Below are 13107 nucleotides of genomic sequence, written 5' to 3' on the forward strand. Positions count from 1 at the left end.
ACTAGATGACCTCTGAGGTCCCTTCCAACCCTGATATTCTATGATTCTATGACTGGATGACACTAAATGGCCTGTGATATATAGAAAATCAGATTAGATGATCCAGTGGTCTCTTCTGACCTTAAACTCTAGCTAAAGTTAAAGTTGCCCTGCACCTGTGAAAACAAGGCCCTGTAATTCTGTGGAAGAAGTTTTTGAATGCACATTTCCTGATTGCTAATCCAGTATCTTCCTCACAAAATCATTCGTCCCATGCCGGATTAGAATGAACATGTATTTTACATTTTATCCAAAAGTTCCTTTTATATACATGAACTGCAGCTATATCTGTCATTTATTGCATCCATTAAAATCAATGACTGATTTTTTAAAATCTTCTTACCACCTACCTGCTATTTTTCAAGCCCCATCATCATGTTTGAGTTCTGTTGCTCTGAACCAAATTCCAGACTGTTGAAAATACGCTGTTGTACTGTGAAAAGGCACACTGCCTAACATGAAAAACCCACACATGTCAGATATTCCAAGCTGGTTTTGAGTAGATCGGTATTTATACATTCATGGCTCTCACAAGCCCAAAAAGCAAAAAGGAAAGAATGTTTTTGCCAGCTTTGAAATATTCCAGAAGGAGAATTGTTTCCTTCAATAATGGACATTGCAAAGGGACAGCACATTCCCTTCAGTCTTGTCTGCACTAGGAAAATTACTATCCCGTGCACACCAATAGTGAAAGCTCTAATGGCTAGACAGCATGAAGATGAAAATGTCAGTATAACTTTCACTGCTGATTGTTAGCAGAATCAAGTTAATGGACTTCATCACTGTTGGTTGCAGGGGTACAGTGTAGCAGGTGTCTGCTTTCAAGGTTTGCTGTATTGGGGAAATAGGGAATCCAAACCCATCACCACCATATTTAAAGGCCTCAGCTGCCTCCTGTCAAATAGAAACCAACTCTCTTGTCTTTTGGGGTACCATAAGTGCCTAATATTCCCTATTAGGCTGTCTAAACCACTAACATTCACTAAATGACAGTGCAATTGTGCATCTGCAATACAAATATTTCAGCACACTGAAAATTTGGGGGCAGATCAAATTAATAAACAAGAGATACGTCACTGGATTAGTGCATGCTGCACTGGATAGGAAGGGAATAAGAAACATGGGATTTGAGGGGTAATAGTACATAAATCTGGCATCCCCAATGCATAATTTGGTCTAATGTGCTGCGCTGGAAACCCGACCTTCCCTATAGCAAATGTCTCTCCAAGGATTTCCTAATATTTTACAGCCATTAGTGAATTAAGGACCACAAAATCCCTGTGAGGTGGATAAATAGCATTACTCCATTTTCCAGATAAGGAAAGCTTAAATGACTTTGCTTTCATCACACAGGAAGTCTGTGGTAGAGAGGGGAATCAAACACAGATGTGCTAACTTCCTGTCCTGGGCCTTAACCACAAGACCACCCTCCCCAACGTACTCTAGTAAGTTAGCAGGCTCTGATTTATTCTTAAGCATGAGGGTCCTCCATCTCCTCACAAACAGGACTAGTGCTGCATTCAAGAAGCCACTTTTGCAGTCCTTTGCTGAAACAAGGTCACCTACCTCAAATTCAAGTTTATTATCCCAGTGAAACTGTTATAGTTAAGCATCTGGAGGCAATTTCCTAAGCATCTGCATTTTTTCAAAAAGAAGCCAGGGTGGGACAAAAGGGCAGATCCATTTACCACCTTAGAAAAGCTGGCACACTGGGACCTTGCATGAATTGCCCAGGCTGAGTAAAGTTGTCGTTTGCTGGGTATCCAGGAAGATCTGCTAGGCAAAGTGAAGCGTACAAAACTACTCTCTGTTAATATTGTCGGTTTTCCCTTAATTAAATAAAACACCCGTGGTTTTCCAAAAATTCCAGAATCATTTAATCTTCTTTAAAAAACTACACTAGCATAAAAAGTATTTTTAACATAATTCATTAAAGAACCTGGAGGTTTCTACTTTGTCAGGGAGTGACACAGAGTAGGATTCAAGGAAACTCTCACACTGAGCTTCAGCCTACAGAAAGAGTGAGAGACCTAGAAGGCTGCTTTCAGATAAACAACCATGAGTTGTTGTTATTGTTGTTTTTCAAGGGTTGAATTGTTCTAATGTCTTTGTTTCTTTTTTTGGCTGGTGCTGTACCAGATTTTTAAACTAAGGATGTTCTGGATGTAATGGTTTAAGTGCAGTGATCGGGAGCTAAAGCCTCTCTGGGCATTTGGGTAAACAAAGAGCTAACTGGATGTCACAAATAGGAAACACAGAAGATGCATATGATAGGGTGTACCTCAGGGGTGGGCAAACTTTTTTTGGGGCTGTGCCTCCCCAAACAGCCAGGTATGGCCGGGCCCCCAACCCCTATCCGACCCCCACCCCCCGCTTCTCGCTCCCTGACGGCCCCCCTGGGACTCTTACCCATCCAACGCCCCCCCATTCCCTGTCCCCTGATGGCCCCCCAGTCTGCCTGCCCCATCCACCACCCCCTGCTCCCTGAACACCCCTGGACCTTCCGCCCCTGACTATCCCCCACTGCCCCATCCAACCCCTCCTCTCATTCCTGACTACCCCCCCAGGACCCCTGCCCCATCCAACCACACCTTCTCCCTGTCCCCTGACCGCCCCAGGAACCCCTGCCCCTGACTGCCTCCCGCCGCCCCATCCAACCCCCACTCCCCTTCCTGACTGCCCCTCACAACCCCTGCCCCCATTCAACTCCCCTGTTCCCCACCCTCTGACTACCTCGACCCCTATCCACACCCCCACCCCTTGATCACCCCCTCGAATTCCCCTGCCCTCTATCCAGACCCCATGCCCCCTTACCGTGCAGCACAGAGCACCTGGTCAGGCCGGGCTCTGCAGCTGCACTGCCCCGGGAGCTTGCAGCCCCGCTACCCAGAGTATTGCGCTGGCAGCGAAGTGAGCTGAGGCTGTGGGGGTGGAGGAACAGCGCGGGAGGGGCTGGGGGCTAGCCTCGCGGGCCAGGAGCTCAGGGGCCAGGCAGGAGGGTCCCGTGGGCCGGATGTGGCCCGCGGGCCGTAGTTTGTCCTCTGGTGTACCTGGTCCTTCAAGGCCCACTGCGGGAGGGTCCACGGTCTTACCACACCCCACCCCAGGAAAGGAGCAGTGAAGGTAAATCTATCTAGAGAGGATGCATAGAGGCAGCCAATCAGAGCCCAGCAGGTTCAGATAAAAGGAGCTGCCGAGCTTGAGCAAGTTAGTTCCTGGTGGGGAGCACAGGTGTAAAGAAGGGTGCTCTGCTCTGCTCAGCTCATAGGAGCTCAAGAGAGAACCAAAGGATGGTGTTTGGTGACACTGGCATTCAGTGAGAAGGAAGAAGATTTGAGAACCTCAGCCCTGAGATCAGAATGAAGAGAAAGGGGCTACATGGGACAAGGCCTGGGGAATAGCAGCAGCAAACATGGCTGCTGTTTACAGAGTCCCTGGATGGACCTGGGTTCCCCACCAGCCACTAGCAAAGTGGCCTATCCAAGCAGGGGATAAGTCTTGTTTAGAAGCCCAAGCAAAGGGTGAGATTTAAAGGGCTCTGAGATGGGGCTGAAGACCCTAGAGAGGGCAGATAGCTTTGTTGGACTTTTGTTACCCAGGAAGGGGTTCATCCATTTTTAATTGTGTGACTTGGCCGGAGGGCTGAGCCACTGATACTATTGTCAATAATAACAATAAGGTTCACAAAGTCACTGGGCATTTTGCTTGAAATTCTACAAAATATCTGTAGTTGGGATAAGTCTGCTAAAAAGTTTTCATGGTTTCCAGGGGGATAAATGCCTTTTAAGAAGTATATGCAAATGTGCATCATCAATTTGAAAAGGCCACCAGGAAAAAAAAAATGGCATCAGCAGAGCCTTACACATCCACAAAGGAGCCTTCAGTCTAGTTTTCCTGGAGGATGATCCGTTGTTTCTAATTAAAATAAAATGATCATGAAGAAAAAACACATGTTCATTCATCCCATTTACAGTGGAGAGGTGAAGATATTGAGGGCTATTAGAGTTGATTTATATGCTTTACAAGCATTGTCCCAATTTTATCAGTGGTTCCAACCTGGATACCCAATGTTTGTGTAGTTGAGATCCCACTGTGTTTTCAAAGAAGCATGTGTATGAACCTAATGCTAAAAGATGCTGTAGTCACAACCTTGGCCACTGCAGTCTAACTGATTTACAGTGAAGGTATAGCACAAGCAGCCACAGTACAAGTTTCCTCAAAGTGCTCTGTCAATGCATCTGAATCCTGACCAGGATGGTTCACGTTGGGTAACAGGACACCAACAGGCCAGAGCATGGCTGAGCTTTATAGAGGGGATGGAATGATCCTCTCTGATATAGGTGCTGATTTGTTCCTGGATGATCTCTGTATGGAGTTGGCTGAACTCCAAGGTAGCCCATGCAGGATGGGGGAGGCACCCAAGATGAGGCTGGTGCCCCCTTGTGGCACATGCTCAGTGCAGGAAATCTCTGATTTAGGCTCCAGATCCAAAAAAGGTAACATAGTGGGCATCCTGAGGGCATCTCCTTACAAGATGGGGGAAACAGGTCTAACCCCCGGGGGCAAATGCGAACCAGTGGCCAGGACACTTCACCACGGGGTGGTGGGGACCGCTTCTGCCAATGTGCTTTACAGCAGTACTGGTGGGGAGTTGATGTCCCCTCTGACTTCAACCCCTGAAAAGGAGAGGGATGCTAATGGATGGTTGGAGGTGCCCAGAGAACATCCTAGTGTAGGGGGAGCACCCAAAGACCTGGCAAAGAATCAGTGGGGGTACAATGAATTTGGGTGTTGGTTCATGCAGGGCCATAACCAGGGTAGGGCAAGCAGGGCAACCACTCAGGGCACAAAGCTGTGGGGGTGAGGGATGACTTGGGAGGGCATGCAGGTCATGTTTTCCCCTCTGTACGGGGAGACTTTGGCAAATCAGTAAAGTGCCTGAAACCACTATGACTTATTGCTAAAAGCAGCCAATTCAGCAGGCTGTAAATTGGCCATTCAACAGTCTCAGTTTAACCAAGGCAGGAGGGGAGGGAGGGGTTGGGTGCCACAGAGAGGGCAACTTGATACATGCATCTTAGAAGAGCAGGATGTGCCCCAGGAATGTCTACTGGGGCCTCAAGGCTGCAAACTCTGGAAAAACCCACACCTGGTTAATTGATAATCAGAAGGAACCTCTCGCTTGACCATTGAAACTGCTTACTTAACAAGTTTGCTTTAAGGGACATGTCATTCTATTACTAAATGTATAAATAAGGGGGAAAAGTTTGAGGCAGTGGGACTCTTCAGGACTGGACTCTCCCTCTGGATGCATCTTGTGTTCCCCATCAGCAGACGGGTTGCCGCTGTGCCACTTGAGAGCCACACTCAGCTTTGGTAATTATCAAGGGTTGGGGGTGTTTTACTAACCTGTTGCGGAGGTGTGTATAAGTGCTTAAGACTAAGTAAAGTTTAGCTTTAAGTGCAAGCACTCTTGTATTGTCCTGTTTGTGCCAGCCATCTATCGGTTGGACAGCCGTGTCTCCCCTGATTTATTTCCTGACACCACCTCCCACAGAGGAAAAGTTACCAAGAGCTTTGGGTTGAAAGAACCCCAGATAACACCTCCTCCCAATTTCTGCCTTCCATTTAGCACAGAGATTTTCAAACTGTGGGGTGTACACAAACTGTGGAGCCCGGCTGCCATGCGAGGCTTCCTGAGGCATTCACTCGCCACTGCCCTGCACTCCTGGCTCTGCTGAGTGCTCAGCTGTGCGGATATAGGCTGGCTTGGGAAACAGGGCCTGGAGGGGTGCCGGGCAGCCAGCCACAGACCTGAGCCCGCAGCACGGAGAGCCAGGGGCCTGAGCAGGCCAGGCTCCTCCACCACCTTCCGATCTCCCAGCTCCTGGCAGGAGACGATGGTTTTCCAACTGTGCGAAATGGAAGGCAGAAATCTGGGGGGGGGAGGAGACGTAACCCCATGTGGCCCCCCCCATGTCTCCTCTAGAGGACGTAAATATGCTTGCTCGCTCCAGGCGCTAAAATGCCTAGTTATGGCTATGGGTTCATGTTTGCCAAACGCCATTACCATCCTCATTTGGATTTCTCCAAAGCTTCCCGTCGTCTCAAGGCATGTAGCCATGTGCTGAGCCTTCCAGTATAGCTCTGACAGACGCAGAAACATTAGTAACATTGCGCGTTACAAGAACTCCCCCCCCCCCACACGCTGCACACTCATATCCTGGATCAGGACAGCATACAAAGGGTTAACTGCGCTCTTCCGCAGCATTCATGGGCCATGCGCATGTTAGCTTTCTATACGTTCCCTGCTCGCTGCACTCGATTGGAGCACACTGTGTAGAGTAAACATCAGTGCAGTGGAGCAAAGATCCGGCCAAGCTGCCTGATTTGATACTGCAGTTGAATTAGCATTAACAGCAGCTCTGCCTCCCACAGTGGGCACAGAAGATTCCCGCCCCCTGTCCCCGCCTACAGTGAGCTGAACAAAATAATGGAGCGCAAGACATTTAGCAAGGGTAAAAGTCATTACAAAGCCACGCCATCAGGAGATCACTGTGACTGACTGTGTCTCTGTCCCTGCCATAAAGATTACTCCTGAGTATGTGGTTCATTCACTATTACTGTCGCCATGGGAACAATGTGGCAATCTATGGGAATCTGGAATATTTCATATTTCCATCAGGTTTTCTATAGAAATAAAAATGTGTGATACTTCAGTGTCTGCAGCCAGCTTGACCACTAGGATCACACAAGGTGAGTGCTCAGCTGGGAATGAACGCAAAACCCCTCACACTTTATCTGAAAATAGAAATGCCTAAGCGGTGCTGAGAACAAACTAGAGAAGAGCTGGGGAAGCTCACGAAAGCTCATGCTCAAATAAATTGGTTAGTCTCTAAGGTGCCACAAGTACTCCTTTTCTTTCTGGGGAAGAAAGAAATCAAAACCTTCAGTGCCCAAAGTTGGGAGAGGCTGCTCAGCTGCTCAGCCCCCCCGCCGGGAACGGCGAGCTGCAGAGGGCCCCACCAGTGTCAGAATGTCTCGCGGCCTGCAATCAGATTACCCTGATGGGCCGCAGGTTGCTCACCACTGGTGTAGAGGGTACATTAAGTTGACCAAATCAGTGGTGTCTGCCACCCACCTATTTATGCAGACCAATGATCTGATCTGGTATGGCAAATCCTACATTCTGTGCTCTGGATGTTGTAAGCTTAGCCCTACTAGTCGGGACAGAACACCACATCCAGGATGTGTGTGGGTTACAAGAGCACGTGGTACCTTGGCTCCCATTTCAGTGAGGTCTGGGGTGGGGGTTTTTTTAATTAAACAAATTCTATTTAACTGTGCTTTTCTCCAACCAACAACACCAGGGAGGTGTGAGCTGTGCTCGCATTAATAACCCTATTGACTGGAGTGAGATCACTCATATGCATAAGGCCCTAAAGTTAGTAAAACAGAAACATTAGTAAATTAAATAATTCAAATTAATATTTTAGTTGTTTCTTCTTATGATTTTCATTTCTTCACTTCATTATCTCTATAGAAGGAGAACCAGAAAGACCTTTAATGTCTTTTCTACTTGTATGGCAATTAATGTATAAGGCTGTTTTGCCATAGACAGGGTTTAGTTTAGCTTCTACTACCCAAACAGCCTTCTGCACCTCACATTGATGCCTGTGTCTGTAAAGCCTTCTGAGAAATTTAACCTGTTACCACTATGTGGTCAACCAAGCTCATGTACAGTGTCACCTTATGAAAGTGCTCCCCAGGGTGGACACACAGGTCACTCCTTGGATTACCTTTGATTTGAGCAAGACTGCTCACGGCGTCAGTCTCCACCACGTCAATGGGAGTGGACAGAGATTGCTGGCACAATAGCCGCAGGGGCGCGAATAGTTCTCCCTTCTATGGGGCACCGGTCACTGCTGAGGTAACCTCTCATCGCGTTCTGTACGCAGGGGTCAAGCTGGCTGCAAGCGTCTTGCCTGCACCGGTAGCACTGCGTACACTTTGGAACTCTGTCGCCTGCTGTTTTCACAGTAACAGTTTCTTCTGTGGTCACAGCTGTGACCACTTCTTCCCTTGGCAGAATGTCACCAGCAAAGAGATCATTACACAAGCATGCTGCCTGTTCGTGTCCTCCCTGCTCCGTCATTGCAGCTCTCCCACTAAGTACATTTGACCTCTGGGGAAGCCTAACAATTTAGCTTCTAAACTGGAGGGCTGTCAACAAATCCACAGGCCAACTTCTTCTCAATCCTTTTTCGCAATTCACCAGACTCCTGAAGGAGGAGGCGATAACAGGGCAATTATTTAAGATATGTATCTCACGCCCTGTCTACACGGGCAAGTTTCTGCGCAGTAAAGCAGGTTTCTGCGCTGCGATTCCCGAGCTGCACACGCGGCCACGCCGCTTAGTGAGCACAAACTGCACAGTTGCAGTGCTGTAAAAAAGCCACCCCGACGAGAGGCGTAGAGCTTTCTGCACCGGGGCTACAGAGCCGCGGTGTCAGTGTAGACACCCTGGTCGATTATAGCACGGCGATTGGCCTCCGGGAGGTGTCCCAGTGTGATAAATGAAGGGAGGAGGGGTAGCTCCCTTTTATGGACACCCAGCTAGCCAATTAGCTATAAAATCCCTCTTAGTAGCTATTCTCTACTTGCTTTACCTGTAAAGGGTTAAAAGTCTCACTGCTATGCATAGGTAAAAAGGAAGGGAGTCTGCACCTGACCAAAAGAGCCTATGGGAAGGCTAGAACTTTTTAAAATTGAGGAAAAAAACTTCCCCTTTGTCTGTCTGTTGTGGTTCTCCCAGAGAGAAGGGACAGATCAGTTACGTTGTAAGAAGTTTGGGCCAAGTATGAAAACCCATCAGCATCATACCTAGAAACTACTCATTTAAAACCCCAGGTATGTAAGTAGATCTGGAAATGTCTAGGAAGATGCGATTAGGTTTATCTCTTTTATTTCCTTATGGCTTGTGGATTCCTCCTTGCGAACTCCAGGTGTTTTTGTTCTGCTTGTAACCTTTAAGCTGGACCTCAAGAAAGCTATTCTTGATGCTTAATCCTTGTAGTTGTTGTTTTTTAAAATCTAGCAAATGCCTAAGTTCCCAGATATATTTTCTTTCTTTTTTTTTAATTCATAAAATTTACCTTTTTTAAGAACAGGATTGGATTTTTGTGTCCTAAGAGGTTTGTGCATATGTTGTTTAATTAGCTGGTGGCGACAGCTGATTTCTTTTTTTTTTTCTCAGCTCTTCCCCAGAGGGGGGATGAAAGGGCTCGAGGGTACCCCAAAGGAAGTACCCCAAGTGCACCTTCCTGGGTTTTCAAGGGGGTTCTGTACTAGGGTAGTGGCAGCATCTATCCATCCAAGGTCAGAGAGAAGCTGTAACCTTGGGAGTTTAATACAAGCCTGGAGTGGCCAGTATTAATATTTAGCATCCTTGTGGGCTCCCACCTTCTGCACTCGAAATGCCAGAGTGGGGTATCAGCCTTGACACCCACAATGCCTGTTCTCACCTCTCTGGTCATTGGTTTGAACTCTACCATCCTGCCCTCAGATGACCAACTGTCATCCCCACCCCGTAAATGCCTTTAGAATTTTGAAAGTCCCCTTCCTGTTTGCTCTGTGATGCGTGCAGTGGTCTCAGAGCATCTTTCCAGGTGACCATGCCTGCTCCACGCACCAGGCAATCCCCTGCTTGGAGCAATGCCGAGCATTTGGGGAGAGGAGACTGTCCAGTCCCAGCTGCGCTCCAGCCATAGGAATTATGATACCTATGGACAGATTTCACGATGCATGACAGAAAGGGGCCATGACCGGGACACATTGCAGGGCCAAAGTGAAGGAGCGAAGAGCTGGACATGATACTCGGCAGTGACCCTACCTCCACTGCAGAGGCCACTGTGGATACCTCAGTGGCTCATGTGCCAGTCGAGAGTGGACCAAGCCAGGAGGAGGAAATCTTGGATGAGGAGGGGGAGGGGAAGGGGGACCCAGAGGCAGAGGACGACTCGGAGGTCAGAGACACGTGCAGCCAGGAGCTCTTTTCTACCCTGGAGGAGACTGGCCAGTTACAGCTGTTGGATGCTGGTGAAGTGCAAACAGGAAAGGCTTTGATTTTGGGAATCACTGAAGTGAGTTGTTGGGGGCAGGAAGGTTGCAGAAAGCAGGCTTGTCTCCCACCATACACCTTGTCTCAGCAGCGGAACAAGCTGTTGATTGACTCCCTCACTTCACAGGAATCTCCCTCAGAGATCTCCAGGAAACTCTCATGGAAATACTGGGCAATCCGCTGCTGCAGGTTCTTTGGCAGAGCTGCTTTGTTTCTTGCCCCATTAACGGTAACTTTCCCATGCCAATGTGCCGTCGCAGGGGGGGAGACGCACCCTTGCTACACAAAGGCGAGCCTCATAGGGGCCAGGGCAGAAGCCACAGTCTTGGAGAAGACCCTACCTTGATTCCCTGCTCACCCTCAGCAGCGAGATCTTCCATAATGATCACATCCTGTGGAAAGTTTGGGGACAGGAATGATTATCAGCCCCCCCGCTACAGTGCTGGCTCTCCCCAAGTGCCTAAGAGCCACGTGCCCAGTGTACAGCAGGGTCTGGGAACAGTGATTTACCTTGCCCCTGTGACTACTCACCATTTTGGGGGTCTCGTGGCTTATGTGTGCTTGTCTGGAGTCAGCCAGCTAGTGACAGGCGTGTGAGTACTGGCTGTGTTTTAAATCACTGAATCAGTGTTGTGTGTGCTGCAAATAATACTGCTTCTGTAAAATGTTGCATTTAAACTTCACAGAGATGACCTTCGGAGCCCAGCCTCCCCTTTGTTATCGGCGGCTGAACGGCTGCACAGAATTAGAAAGCGGCCAAGAAGAACTAAGGAGGGCTTTCTGCATGATGCACTCTGAGGCTGAGAAACAGAAACTGAAGGAGTGGTGGGACAGCGAGAAGAGGGACTGAAAGGAGAACATGGCACGCCAGAATGAAGCCACGGAGCGGCTCTTAAAGGTTATGGAGCACCAAGCAGACACGCTCCAGGCAATACTAGCACTGCAAACCGAGCAGCTCTGTGCCCGCCCTCCCCTGCAGCTGCTGTCGCAAAACTCTTTTCCCATGCTCCCCCCAGACACCACCAACACCCTCTGATCAACCTCCTGGCTCCAGTCTGTACCCCCTGCATTCCATTCCTCCCCCATCACAGTCCAGCCCTGCGGACTCCCACCACCCACTGCACTCAACACCCGTCCCTCTGCACTTTGGCCCTGCTGAAGTACAGTACCTGCTGCATTTTACTCCAAGGGCGAAGGTTGGATATGATCCCTGGACATACACAAATCTTTAGCCGTCCCGGGACCCCACCTGCTCCTAGGACCTTCCCTTCCCCCATCCCCCTCACTGATGATGTTTTCTTTTTGTTTAACTCACTCCTCCGGTTGTTGTTTTTTAATAAAAGAATTGTGTTGGCTTGAAAGCAATCTTTATTCTATTAATTGAAAGCCAACAGAGCCCTGCAAAGCAACAGACAATTATGTTAAACCTTCATAGTGCATTGTCTGCACCAATCACAATCACCTCCTAGCATTACAAGCACTGCACTCCCGAGCATAGCAACCAATATTAGTGGCTGTCAGCTTCAAATTGCTGCCTCAAGGCATCCCTGATCCTTATGGCCCCACACTGCGCCCCTCTAATAGCCCTGGTCTCTGGCTGTTCAAACTCAGCCTCCAGGCTCTGAGCCTCTGCTATCCAGCCCAGAGTGAAGCTTTCACCCTTCCCTTCAAAATATTATGAAGCATGCAGCACACGGCTATAAGCATAAGAATATTGTCATCAGACGGGTCCAGCTTCCCATACAGGCAGTGCCAGCAGGCCTTTAAACAGCCAAAAGCACGCTCAGCAGTCATTCTGCACTTGCTTAGTCTGTTGTCGAACTGCTCCTTGCTTCTGTCAAGTTGCCCCATGTATGGCTTCATAAGCCACAGCATTAAGGGGTAGGCAGGAACTCCCAGGATCACAATGGGCATTTCGACTTCCCCTACGATGATCTTCTGGTCTGGGAAGAAAGTCCATGCTTGCAGCTTCCTGAACAGTCCAGTGTTCCGAAAGATGCGTGCGTTATGCACCTTTCCGGACCAGCCTGCATTAATGTCTGTGAACTGCCCATAGTGATCCACAAGCGCTATCTGAGGAATTATGGATAATCACTCATACTATGCTTTAATATCTGGGACCTGTCTCCAATGTAAATTAAGCATTATAGAATCAAAACAATGGCATCCCCATTTATATATGAATCATCAGTGGGATGGGAAGTCAACGCAAGGAAAGAAGAGCAGGAAGCCTCCTGCCTCTTGAAGGATGGTCAGTGAACTTGGGGAAGACAGCATAGCATCTCTACCCCAGCAGGAGAGAGAAGCTTTCTATGGGCTTACTTTTCAAGAATACATTTCATAGGTTTGCTGGGTTATAAAAAGAAAGGGAAGGGAACCCCATAGTTAATCATCACTTGGGAATTCAAGGGGCTGAAGCTCTTGAAATCACAAAATGTTGGTGTGACACTGGCAGACCTGGTGCCAGCTCTTGCCAAGGCTTTAGGCCTCAGCTGAGCACTGAGAAATTTATTACTAGAAACCAGTCAGTTTCACCTGTGTAAGTATCACTAACATGGGTATTTGACTTATCACAATGTGTTTAGACTTTATGGAATGCTTGTAAATGGTTGCTTGCGTTAATACCACTTATAGTATCTTTATCACATGCTATAAGGTAATATTTAAGTTTTTGCTTTGAAAAAGAAAGCTTGCTTTGAAACTATGAATCCAGTCAGGAGGATTGTCTCCTGCCCATCAAGAAGGCCTATCAAAACTAAATGGGCCATTGTGGGACATTGCAATACAAAGACTTTGTTAATTGCTCCTTCACACCCACAAAGAGGATACCTGCAAAAGGGCTTGTCCCCATCAGCTTGAATTCTAGAAGGAGGAAATAAAAATATCTGATAGGAAAAAAATTTCATCTTTTGTTGTTTCGACTCTCTCAAGGGCAAAGCTACAAAACA

At 48.0% G+C, this 13107-nt stretch overlaps 1 long non-coding RNA gene across 1 annotated transcript; it reads left to right on the forward strand.

Moving 5' to 3' along the window:
- The first annotated feature begins 5255 nt into the window (after positions 1 to 5255).
- On the forward strand, positions 5256 to 11520 carry LOC311518944. Its single transcript, XR_014711150.1, has 2 exons — positions 5256 to 5415; positions 10846 to 11520. It is a non-coding gene; the product is annotated as an uncharacterized lncRNA (long non-coding RNA).
- Positions 11521 to 13107: the final 1587 nt, after the last annotated feature.

Source organism: Lepidochelys olivacea (assembly GCF_965140295.1).
Source record: "Lepidochelys olivacea isolate rLepOli2 genome assembly, chromosome: 3".
Classification (NCBI taxonomy): Eukaryota; Metazoa; Chordata; order Testudines; family Cheloniidae; genus Lepidochelys; species Lepidochelys olivacea.